The sequence below is a fragment of the Elaeis guineensis genome, chromosome 7 (assembly GCF_000442705.2).
Source record: "Elaeis guineensis isolate ETL-2024a chromosome 7, EG11, whole genome shotgun sequence".
Lineage (NCBI taxonomy): Eukaryota > Viridiplantae > Streptophyta > Magnoliopsida > Arecales > Arecaceae > Elaeis > Elaeis guineensis.
The window spans coordinates 96,453,657-96,467,582 of record NC_025999.2 but is presented as its reverse complement, the minus strand read 5'-3'; positions in this window follow the sequence as shown (position 1 = coordinate 96,467,582).

Sequence of the window (13,926 nt, the reverse complement as noted above, 5' to 3'; positions counted from 1 at the left end):
ACCCCCTCCTCTCCCTCTTCCTCTCTCTCTCTCTTCCTCTTTTCTTTGGCCGCCGGCGACAGACGGCCGGCGGCGCCCCCGCGGCGGCCCCACACGCCCCGGCGGCAGCCCCAGCGGTTCCCTTCCCTTGGCCGGCCCCTCCTCTCCCTCTTCCTCTCTCTCTCCCCCTCTTTTCCTTGGCCACTGGTGTCAGAGGGCCGGCGGCGGGCCGCACGCCCCGACGGTGGGCCCCGACCCTCCCCTTCCCTTGGCCAGCCCCCTCCTCTCCCTCTTCCTCTCTCTCTCTCTTTTTCTCTCTCTCTTCCTTTTCCTTGGCCGCCGGCGACTGACGGCCGACGACGGGCCCCGACGGTCCCCTTCCCTTGGCCGGCCCCTCCTCTCCCTCTTCCTCTCTCTCTCTCCCTCTTTCTCCTTGGCCTTCGGCGACAGACGGCCAATGGCGGCCCCGGCGGCAGCCTGGGGGCGGGCCCCCGCGGCGGGCTCCTTCCCTTGGCCGGCCCCTCCTCTCCCTCTTCCTCTCTCTCTCTTCCTCTCTCTCTCCCTCTTTTTTCTTGGCCGCCGGCGACAGACGGCCTGTGGTGCCCCCCGTGGCGGGCCCCGACGGTCCCCTCCCTTGGCTGGCCCATCCTCTCCCTCTTCCTCTCTCTCTCTTCCTCTCTCTGCCCCTTTTTTTCCTTGGCCGCCATCGACAGACGGCCGGCGGCGGCCCATGTGCCCCGGCAGTGGGCCCCGGCGATGGCCCATGCTCCCTGACGGTGGGCCCCGACGGCTGGCCCCGGCGATGGGCGCCGCAGGGGCCGGGGCGGCGGGCCCCGTCGGGGGGCCGGGGCGGTGGGCCCCATTGGGGTGCGGCGGTGGCCCCCTGTGGCGGGCCCCGACCCTCCCCTTCCCCGACGGCGGGCCCGGCGGTGGGATACGGCAGGTCCCAGGCGATGGGCCGCGATGGCGGCGGGCCCCGACGGCCGCTCCACGATGGACCCCGGGGCGGCACCGCGATGGGCCCCCGTGGCAGGCCGTCTATTTCAATCTTTTTATTTTTTATTTTTATCTCATTATTTTTTATTTTTATTTTTATCTCATTAGATTCAGATGTATTTTAAAATTCGATTCGATCGTAATTTAAAAATTTTAAAATATATTGCATTTCATGAAAATGTAGACCCGTCAATTGATCAATGTAGAATATTTACGATATCCATATAAAATATATATTTGAATATATATTTTTATACGGGTACCGTAAAATATATACATTGGTCAATTGATTGTCCAGTTTGGACAGTTTGGGAATTGCATTTAATTCTATAGATAATTACATTATTCGAATGATATGCTGAGGGTTCGAAAAAAATTTTAGACAGTATTTTTCTTTAGTTCTCCTCACACATTTTGAGTCGTGTGGGAAGAACTAAGGAAAAATACTGCCGAAATTTCTTTCGATCCTTTTTGCGTATCGTTTGATTAATGTAATTAATCTATATAATTAATACAATTCTCGAATGGGATAGGATCTATCTGTACCTATTTATTGATGATATGATGCATGTATCATGTAAATCTTTTGAAACGATAAAATAATTAGTAATACTAAATATTTTGATTTTGATTTTATCATAGGTTTCTCTGAAAAAATGGCCAGTACTCGAGTTCGTATACTATTGTATTATGATGGCATGATACAGAATGATGAAACTGGTGTATAGTACAGTCACCCTGCAAATCGGATGATTAGAGTATCTTCATCATTATCACGTCAAGAATTATTGGATCATTTATACAGCAGTATTCCTGTAGACAAAGAAAAATATGAAATAAAATTGAAATAAAAATCTCCTAATCTGTCAGGACAGTTAATGCAGAGCAAATATATCTTAGTTCCAATTGATGACGATGAAGATGTCGAAGAAATGCTGATCTTTCTTTTGAAATATTCAGAATGTCGATTTTTAGAATTATATATTGAAAAGGAAAATGTACCAAGCTTTGGATACCATAGTCGGCTTTTAACTCAAGCGGACAATAATGTTGGGCCTTCCTCATCTTTCGTAACTCCTATGGTGCAAACCGATAGTGTTGAGGCCGTTTTTGCAGAACAACATTCCACTACTGCCGGCCCTAGTTGTCCAATTATTCAGAGTCCTATGGTGACTTCTCCTGTATCTTTTGCTACGGTGACTTCTCCTTTGCTAGAAGTAGTGGTAAGTGCGGGAGACGACACTCATATAGAGAACGATGACTGGGTAGTCGGTGGAATAAATTCTGATAGTCTAGGTTTTGAGTCAGATGAAAGTGAAGATGAAGACTGTTGGATGGATGAGGACAGTAGCAGTAATGATGATGATGGTGAAGATGAGAATGATGATAAAGATGTTCAGGCTAATATTAATGTGGAAGAACCTCAACCTCGTTTGCACGAACCTCCATAATATTTTAACGATATAAATTTAGATGATGGTGGTTGTGTTAGTGCTGGTCGAAGATTGAACTATGACAATCAGTTTTGGGACTCCTCGATGATTGAATTTTCTAAAGGTCTAATGTTTGAGAGTAAAGATTATGTAAGGAGAGCTGTTGGTCTTTACCACATTATGAAGCATCGGACATACAATGTAGTTCAGTCGCATTCGAAATTATGGTCCGTACGATGCGCATCATCAGATAATGTTCAAAATTATAAATGGAGGCTTCGTGCTGCATTGTTGAAAAAATATGGATATTTTCAAATCACAAAATATGAGGGTCCTCACACTTGTTTGTTTACGGGATTGAGTCGAGACCACAAACATGTCAGTGGAAGGATGATTAGCATACTAGTCCGACATATTGTTGAGAAAGATCTCGGTGTTAAAGTTGAAGTTATTGTGGCAACTATTAATGATCAATTTCAATATACAGTGTCATATAGAAAAGCATGGTGTGGAAAGCAGAAGACATTGGTTGATATTTATGGAGAAGGAGAGCCGTCTTATGCTAAATTATCCTATTATATGGCTGCACTTCAACATGCAAATCCCGGTACAATTATTTCATGAAATTTTTTTCAAATTATGAATTCCAATGTTCGAGTTTTAAATTATATTTTCTGGGCTTTCAAATCATCTATCCAGGATTTTACGCACTGCCATCCTGTAATCAGTATTGATGGCACGCACTTGTATGAAAAGTTTAAAGGTAAGATGTTAATTGCAACAGGAATTGATGCAGAGAATGTGATATTTTCATTAGCATATGCAATTGTAGATGAGAAGACGACTGCAAGTTGGAGTTGGTTTCTTTTCCAGCTCAGAACACATATCGTTAAAGATAGAAATGGAATATGCTTAATTTCTGACAGACATCTAGGTATATTAAATGCCATCGCAGATGAGTCTATTGGATGGAGTCCACCACGTGCCTATTATCGATACTGTTTAAGACATATCTGCAGTAATTTCAATACTCATTTTAAAAATATGCAGCTGAAAAGACAGTATGGCAAGCAGAAAGCGCTCATCAAGTTCGCAAGTTCAACTTTATTATGGGTAGGATCAAAACAGTGAATGAAGAGGCTTGGAGCTGGTTGTCTGAGATAGAAAAGGAGAAGTGGATGTTAGCACATGATGATGGCCTGCGCTATGGTGTCTTAACTACAAATTTGTCGGAGGTTTTTAACAGTGTTTTACGAGGAGCTAGAAATGTGCCAATTACAGCTTGTGTTCAAATGACATTTTATCGTCTTGTGAAATACTTCAATACGAGGCATGCACAAGCCTTGAGATATATAGAGGAGAATCCAAATAATCTTTTTACTCCTCATATTGCAATTAAGATTGCTGAAGATCAAGTTAAAGCTAATTAGCACCGAGTAATAGCATTCAACCTTCAAAGAGGTATATATAAAGTGCTTACGAGGAGAGCAAGCGCAAGGTTACGAGGTGGAGAAAATTTTCATACTGTTACTTTAGTTGAAAGAAAATGTTCTTGTGGAAAGTGGAGCATGTACAAATATTCATGTTTACATGTTTTAGCTGTGTGTCAAAAAATTGCTGTACATTTTAGTGATTTTGTGGATGATGCATATACAATTACAGCATATATGAATGCTTGGAGCAGTGACTTTAATCCATTACCACATGAAGATTATTGGATGCATACACGTATGTTCAAATGTATTCCTAATCATCATCGTTTGAGACCCAAGCAAAAAGGTAGACCAAAGTCAACAAGACTACGAAATGAGATGGATGATAGGCAAATAAGAAGTAAGAACCACTGTGACATTTGTAGAGAGCAGGGTCATGACCGCCGTCGCTGTCCTAGGATACTTCAACATACTTTAACTTCAAGCAGTGGAAGAAATTAAAGGCTTCAAAGACTTATTTTCGTCATTGTTTTATGTATTTTTGTGAGATTATATTTGAATATACGTGTTTAATGTCCTGAGATGAACTGAATTTTATGTTTAAGTTATATTGTGTGACAATATTGTGTTTAAAATATATTTCTCTTAAAATATATTATCTTATTTTTTAATACACCTGTGATAATATCGTTATTTTAGATTCATTAGCATATTATGGCTTACGATCCGCGGTATCCCGATCTTTGAGACAGCAGTATTCTTACATTGCAGGAGCACCATCGATCACAGTCTATTTTAGATGGCAGCGTAAGCATTCCAATCTTATTTACTATTTAAATTTTTTTTAAAAAATCATATACATTATCTAATTATTATATTTTATTGCAGGAGCCCAGACACCTTCGTCTACAACGATCCGATGCTGACTTCTGGAGGACAAAGGACATCCCACATAGAGTGCTAGATTATTTACGATATCTTGGATTTTATGGAGTATATTGGATTGGTCGTATACAGATGGACGTTGGTCTTATTACTGCTTTGCTTTAGAGATGACGTCCAGAGACACACACATTTCATCTTTCATTTGGTGAGACGACCATCACTTTACAGGATGTCAGCATCCTTACTGGACTACCAGTTGATGACGATTTAGTTACCGGAGTTGATCCCACGCTTACCATTCCGGAGTGGTAGGCTTTGTGCTTGTGATTGCTAGGGTTTGAGCCCGACGCACACTTTTTCGATCATTTACGACTCAGGATTGAGTGTTTGGATGATCGTTATCGACATTTTCATATTGCGGATGATGCATCAGAGGAGATGGTGCAGCAGTATGTTAGGGGTCAGGTGCTGCAGTTGTTAGGTGGTGTCCTGTTACCCGATACTTCATCGAATAAGATGAAGTTGATATTTTTGCCATTATTAGACGATTTAAACTTTGCTCGTAGACTCAGTTGGGGTAGTGCAGTACTAGCTTGCCTATACAGAGCTATGTGTCGGGGTTCTTATGCTGATCAGAGTGAGATTGGTGGTTATCTTATATTATTACAGGTATGTGAATTAAAAATTTTTATTTTTAATATTTAATTATATTTCACATTGGGTATATCATGTATGATTTTTTTAAAATTTACAGATTTGGGTATGGGAGCGTATGCCGACTATCAGTCCATTACGATGACAGTTGCTAGAGATGCCATCAGAGCAGCAGGATCTTGATGTTTCATTCAGATTAGACGAACCATTGGGATATAGGTATAAAAATATTACCTTTTTTATTTGAAACTTACTGTTTTAAATTCGATAAAATTTATTTAACATGAGTAGATTGTGAAACAGATAGAACGTTGCATTCAATGTTCATCACGTATCGACGAGAATGGTGTTAGGATTTGATGCCTCGAGATTCAGTCCATATTGAGCCCACAGCGAGGTTCGCGGTGAAAAACGAAGTCCAATGAGACCAAGATCACCTGAAATGGAGCTTGGATGGAGGAGATACGAGCTTTTTGAAGTCGGCATGAGATTCGAGGCGACGGAGGACCGCTGGCGGGCGGCAGCGGAGCGGCCGCAGGCGGCGGTGCGCGGGACGCGCGACCCAGGCCCGCGCGGGACGCATGACCCATGCGGGCGGGCGGCCCAGGCGGGCGCACGGCCCAGTCCGCGCGCAGGCCCGCATGGGCGGGCCAGCCCAGGCCCAACGGCCTGCTGGCCCTTTGCCCCGGTCCACCGTGGACCGGGCGGTCCATGGCTGGGCCTGTGGACCGCACGGGCGTTTCCCACGTGTTTCGTGCGGTCCACGGTACTATTCTGTGGACCGATCACGATCGGAGGGCGTGGGTTGATCTGTTTCTTGATCTAACGGTTCAGACACTTGATTGGGTTGATTAAGGACTCGTAAACCTAATCTAATTAGGCTTAAACCTCTGTTTAACCTTTTAAAAGGGCCCTATGATGAACAGTGAAGCAGGGGTTCGAGTTTTCTCGCCGTACGAGCCGTACGGAACTCGAGAGAAGAGAGAGGTGGAAGCGTTGCTGCGAGAGAAGGAGCAGGGCTCCTGGACAGCGGTCGCCAGGCACTTCAGGGGTTCAGGGGGTCTTCCAAGAGAGAGAGAACTTTTGTGAGGGGAACTTCTAGTGAGAGAGAATTGGGTGTACGAAGGTTGAGGGTGAGGTCTCCTCTTGTAAAATTTTCTTTTTCATAGTGAAGTTTGCATGCTCCGTGGAGGCGAGCCCTTTTGTGGCTGATCCACATATTTTGATTGTTTTTCTTTTTGTTTTGTTTCTTCTTTCTTCCTGCTGCATTGCGTGGTACTGAAAGGATCTTGAGAGGTGGTGTCCTGGCCAGACATCCACCCAACAAGTGGTATCAGAGCAAGGTGGTACAAGGACGTAGATTGCAGCGGTGGTGAGCAAGACTGAAGATGGAGAAGACAGGAACAATCAAGATGGAGATCAACAAGTTTGATGGTAAGAACAATTTCTCCTTGTGGCAGGCAAGGGTGAAGGACGTGCTCATCCAACAGGGGTTGATCGATGCTCTCTTGTGCAATGAGAAGCCGACCACCATGGAGGTGAGGGATTGGAAACGGCTACAGATGCAGGCGGTGAGTACCATCAGCATGTACCTGACGGATGAGGTGGTGATCCATGTGCTGAGCGAGACTTCCCCGACGGTGCTGTGGTCGAAGCTCGAGGAGTTATACATGATGAAGTCTCTCACCAATACTCTTTTCCTCTGGAGGTAGTTTTACCAACTGCAGATGACTGAGGGATAGAGCGTGCAGGAGCATTTGAGCCACTTCCAGAAGATCCTCACCGACCTCCTTAGCGTTGGCGAGAACGTTGAGGAGAAGAACAGGGCACTGGTTTTGCTGGCGTCGCTTCCCCCTTCGTACGAGTCCTTGGTGACTGCTCTTCTAGTGGGGAAGAGCACTATCAAGATGGACGAGGTCACCGCGGCGATACTCCAGAACGAGGTTCTCAGGAGGGAGAACCCAGCTTCGAGCTCAGGTGGCGGTAGCTCAGCTTTGGTGGCTTCTAGAAAAGCAGGAGGCGGTAGACGGAGCGACAGGAGATCGCAATGAGGGCGGTCTAAGTCCAGGAGGGACTTGAGCAAAACTAGGTGTTACCGGTGCGAGGAGTTGGGGCATCTAGCCAGAGATTGCCCTCAACTTAAAAATCGGACGGTGGCTGCTGTAGCGACGATCGGCAGCGATTCGGTGGAGATGTTCTGGAGATATCTGATGAGGTATCTACTTCTTCCCAGCAGTGGATATTAGATTCTGCATGCCCCTATCATGTATGTTGCAGAGAGGAGCAGTTTGACTCCCTGGAGAACAGTGAGGGCACTGTATATCTGCCGGATGGATCGAGCTGTGCGATCAGAGGCATTGGGACGATCAGCTAGAGGACACATGACGGTGCAGTGAGGAGATTGGGGGAGGTCCGATACATACCCGATTTCAGGCGAAATCTTATCTCACTTAGCAGATTAGATTCGAGAGGCTACAGGACGGTAGCTAGTGGAGGAATCCTGAGGGTGTTATGCGGTGATAGAATTGTGCTGGAGAAGAAGAAGGAGAGCAGAGGACATTATTATCTGGCGGGGAGCCCAGTGCGAGGTGAAGCTTCGGGAGCCAGATGGAGCTCAGAGCGAGGTGGAGCTCCAGGAGGCGGATCGGGCACGAGACAGGAGACTTGGGAGGACGAGAGGCGACGTCGCAAGGTGAGATTCCTATTGCCGCAGGATGATGCCCCGAGCAGGTCTCAGGTCAGGAGGAGCACAACATACGATGGAGATGGGATCGAGCAGCCTGGCTCGACTCCCATATTTGTCCATCCATGATTAGCAAGCGATTGCCCCAGGGCATGGGGGTGAGGAGATCCAGAAGCTCTCGAAGTTTGGAGGAGGTCGAATATCGAGTCGAGGTGGAGATTGTTAAGATTTGATGCCTCAAGATTCAGTCCATATTGAGCCCATAGCAAGGTTCGCGGTAAAAAATAGAGTCCAACGAGATCAAGATCACCTGAAACGGAACTCAGATGGAGGAGATACGAACTTTTTGAAGTCGGCATGAGATTCGAGGTAGCGAAGGACCGCCGGCGACCGGCGGCGGGCGGCAGCGGCGCGGCCGCAGGCGGCGGCGCGCGGGACGTACGACCCACGCGGGCGGGCGGCCCAGGCAGGCGCGTGGCCCAGGCCCGCATGGGCGGGCTGGCCCAGGCCCAGCAGCCTGTTGGCCCTTTGCCCCAGTCCACCGTGGACCGGGCGGTCCGCGGCTGGGCCTGTGGACCGTGCGGGCGTTTCCCACGCGTTTCGTGCGGTCCACGGCACTATTCCATGGACCAGTCGCAATCGGAGGGCGTGGGTTGATCTGTTTCTTGATCCGACGGTTCAAACCCTTGATTGGGTTGATTAAAGACTCCTAAACCTAATCTAATTAGGTTTAAATCTCTGTTTAACCCTTTAAAAGGGCCCTGTGACGAATAGTGAAGCAAGGGTTTGAGTTTTCTCGCCGTACGAGCCGTACGGAACCCGAAAGAAGAGAGAGGCGGAAGCGTTGCTATGAGAGAAGGAGCAGGGCTCCTGGACAGCGATCGCCAGGCACTTCAGGGGTTCAGGGGGTCTTCCAAGAGAGAGAGAGCTTTTGTGAGGAAAACTTCTAGTGAGAGAGAATTGGGTGTACAAGGGTTGAGGGTAAGGTCTCCTCTTGTAAAATTTTCTTTTTCATAGTGAAGTTTGCATACCCCGTGGAGGCGAGCCCTTTTGTGGCTGATCCACATATTTTGATTATTTTTTTTTTATTTTGTTTCTTCTTTCTTCCTGCTGCATCGCGTGATACTAAAAGGATCTTGGGAGGTGGTGTCCTGACCAGACATCCACCCAATAAGTGGCACGGGTTTATAGGTCCCAATTAGATACATTAATTGATACATATAGACGGATAAATTTTAAATTTTTTATAAATATTATTTTACAGTATTCATAATCTATTAAAATTTTAGCTTACTAATTTTTTTTATTTTAACTTTATCAGTTTTTGTGGGAGTCATATACAGATGAGATATTGGCTATACTGCCGCAGATATGTATAGTTGGACACGACATATGGACTGCTAAGATGCCACTTATTTATTTTGATGTGGTAGAGTGGCATCTTTTCGATCGTGTCTTGTGGCAGTTTGGTCAGATTTAGGATATCCCAGAGCAGTTTGATACCAGTCAGGGACTTCATCGTATTGATCGACGAGGGAGAGCTCGTATTGACTGGCGTATCAGACATGCAGAGTATATCGATATTTGGGATGCACGTCGAGATCACATTGTTCATGGTGGTCCTATTTTAAGAGGCCGTTCATATACCAATGACTACATGGCTTGATTTTTTAGCATTATGGTGCGAGTCATTGGACAGCCTCGGTATGCAGTTCTCGGATATGAGGGCGAGAGTTCTATTGTGTATCTTTTGGTAAGATTATGAAAATTACTTTATGTTATTTGTGTTATATTTTTATTTTATATTTTACAGTATACTGACTATTTTATTTTTATTTTGTAGACTGATTCTATGTTGGATCTTGTGTTGGACGCTCGTCGTGCTTTATCTACGACTGATGAGGATGAATGGATTCGAATACTGTGGGAGATAGAGAGAACAAATTTCGAAACATTGGTGGCGATTGGTGTTGATCTATATAGCTGTGCGCTTTGGTATGGAGCAGCCCCGGCGCCAGATATGAGATATACGCCGTCACTATATATTCCACATATGCCATCACCGCATATTCCGCAGATGTCATCATTAGATGCTGCACAGATGCCACTATCTTTTGATCCACAGATGGCAGCACTTTCTTCTTCCTACATCCCCCAGATGATATCATCGGGTACCAGTTGGCTACATGAGTATGATGCTTTCTTTTCAGGTCCATCCGTGTATCCAGATGAGAGGATTGAGCGGGTCGCTCAGTTCGTAGATGTTCCGACAGCATCAGTTATTCCTGAGTAGCATGATCAGCAGATCTCCTCCACTGATATAGGAGAGGAGCCATCACAGCAGGAGCAGGAGCAGCCGGCGAGGACCTTCCTGAGAAGGTCCAAGTGACCACGGGCACCGCGACGTCCTTATGGGACTTAGTCTTTGTTAGATTTGTACTTAGTATTTTTTAAATTTTTATTATATTATTTTTTGTATGTTTGATATTTTTATTATATTTAATAATATTAAATATTAATTTTATTTTATATTATTTAATTTCAAGTGATCGGATATTATGCTTTGTGCATATGGATATACATACTCGAATGTGTCTCAGAACATTAAGAGAGAAAAAGTTATGCTAAAAGGACTATAAAAATTATAACGTAAATAATAATAATATATCGAATAATTTAATTATAAGATGAATCGGACCGTACTAATACATCTCGATCTGATACAAGCACGAACAGGTACGTACGATATGGTATGGGAAAAAAAATTAATTAATTTTAAATAGAGAAAGTAATTTGAAATGATGTTTCTTATTTGAATTATATTTTTTATTTTAATTAAAATTAAAAATTTTATTTCTTCCAAATTTAAAATTATAATTTTAATTTTTTTCTATTTTTTTAAAATTTATGGCTTCTTTATGGTACTTTTTATTTTTTAATTTATTATTTTTTTTGATATTTTTTTTAAAAAATTTAATTTTAAATGGGGAAAGTAATTTGAAATGATATTTTTTATTTGAATTAAAATTATTATTTTTTTTAATTCAAAACTATACCTTATATTTTTTTACCATTTCTATCTCATCTTTTCTTTTTTTATGGTATATTTTATTTCTTTAATTTTTTAAGATTTTCTTTGAAATATTTTTTAAGAAAAAATTTTAAAAGGAGAAAATAATTTGAAATTATTTTTTTATTTGAATTAAAATTAAAATTTTTATTTTTAAAATTTTAAATTTTAAATTTATATTTTTTTTCTCATTTTTTTCCCTTTTTTATCTTTTTGGCATTTTTTTAGGTATTTTCTTCCTTTATTTAGAATATTTTTTTAAAAATTAAATTCAAATTAATTTAGTTATTTAAAATGATGTTTTTTATTTGAATTATAATTAAAATTTTTATTTTTTAAAATTTAAAATTATAAATTTTATTTTTGAATTAGAATTACAATTCTTATTTTTTTTCAATTCTATTCTTTTCTTTTTTTATGATATTTTTTATTTTTTTACAACATTTTTTTCTTTTCTTCAGATATTTTTTTTAAAAAAATAATTTGAAATGGAGAAAGTAATTTGAAATGATATTTTTTATTTGAATTAAAGTTAAATTTCTTATTTTTTTAAATTTTAATTTATAAATTTCTTTTTTTTCACATTTTTTTCTCTTTTTTCTACTTTTTATGGCATTTATTTTTCTTTTATCAAAATTTAATTCAAATTAAAATTTTAATTTTTTTAATTTAAAATTATAATTATATAATTTTTTATTTTTATTCTATTTTTATGAAATTTTTTTAGGCTATTTTTTTATTTGTTTGAAATATTTTTTAAATAAATTAATTTGAAATGGAGAAAGTAATTTGAAATGATATTTTTTATTTTAATTAATTTTAAAATTTTTATTTCTTTTAAATTTTAAATTATAATTCTTATTTTTTTCTGATTTTTTTAAATTTTTGACTTTTTAATGGCACTTTTTGTTTTTTTAATTTTTGATTTTTTTGAACATTTTTTTTTAAAAATTAATTTGAAATGGGGAAAGAATTTGAAATGATGTTTTTGAATTAAATTTAAAATTTTTATTTTTTTAAATTTAAAATTATAATTTTTATTTTTTCGCATTTCTTTCTCATTTTTTTTATATGATATTTTTAATTTTTTAAATTTTTAAGATTTTTGTTTCGATATTTTTTAAAAAAAATAATTTGGAAAGAAAAAAATAATTTCAAATTATCTTTTTTATTTGAATTAAAAATTAAAATTTTATATTTTAAATTTCATTCAAAATTAAATTTTTATTTATTTATAAATTTAAAATTATAAATTTTATTTTTTTCTATTCTTTATTTTTTTTTTTTTTGTGAAAAAAATAGAAAATATCATTTTGAATGGCGTTTTTAAAAATGCCATTTTGAATGACGTTTTTAAAAATATCATTTTGGATGGCGTTTTTAAAAATATCATTTTAAATGGTGTTTTTAAAAATGTCATTTAAAACGATGTTTTTTATTTTTTATTTTTTTGGATGATGTCTACGTGGAAATTGTAGGTGATGTGGCAACGATAAAATGTCATTCAAAATGACGTTTTATTATTTTTATATTAATTTTATAAATAAATTAAAATTTAAATTATTTAAATAAATATTTTTTTTTATATTATTTAGGAAAAGAACTCAACGATCCTCGTTACAGTTACAAAGGGTGTGCCTTTGACTTTGTAACATTCGTTGCCGGTACTGTTAAAATGATCGTTCCACAAATTGCTAAAAAAAGAATCGATAGTATTTTAGAATATAACATCGCTGAGTATTCTCCAGCTTAATAATGAAGAGAAAGAGGAGGGTCAACACGAGAGGGTGGACTCGAAGACGTAGCTGTTCTCGTTGTGAGATCATGAGCGGAAAATCTATTGACTTCATGTACCAAAGAAAATAAAAAAAAATATTGACATTGATTTTTAATTTAAAAAAATATTTGTATTTTTATTTTCTTATGATGGAACATCCAATAAAATCCAAAAAAGCAAGACGAAAAATCTCTTTATATATATATATATAGAGAGAGAGAGAGAGGCCTGCACGCACATACACACATATATATATATATATATATTTTTTTATTGTGGTGAAAAATTTATATATTTTTAGTATGAATACATCAATAAAATTAAAAAACAAAAATTTCATGCAGTTCGGTGGGAACAGAGGAATTCCAACCAACCAACATCATTATAAAAAATTTCCCTGCAAAAATATCTTATTTAAGATCTTATCCTCCTTTGGGAGGGCAGTGCTCAAACTCCAGATTAGTGGCCCATTTGTATGAGCTGAACCTTGGGTACTTCTTACCTAAGATCTTGCTCCTAACTGATCAACAAGAGACTTTAGTTTTAGACACATGGTACAAGCTACCCATGCTTGGCACAAAACCACATCCGAGTTGCATCAACTTGCATCAGGTCAGGTCAGGTCAGGACGTGAATGAACATTGCCAATAGGCAGCTTTTCAAAACAAATTGCACTACATACATTCATAATTAAATTATATCACTAACACATTTATTGTCTAGTACATGACCATTTTGTGACAAAATCTTTTAAACACCTTTTCTGATGTTTCATAACAATTGCACAAAAATTATTTTGTACTCACTTTCCATCTCTGCAAGGATCAGTTAAGCTATTCTTACCATGCAGTACTTTAGGATTTAGGATTTTGAATTTGTGCATTCAGAATTCATGTTTCAACTAATGCCTGCTTTTGCATAGGCCGCCGGACGGCGGTAGGGAGCTGAGGAGGAGGATGCAGGCGGCCGGGGTGGCTGCTAGGTTAGTCGTGGTGGAAGGGGGGCTCCTCGCAAGG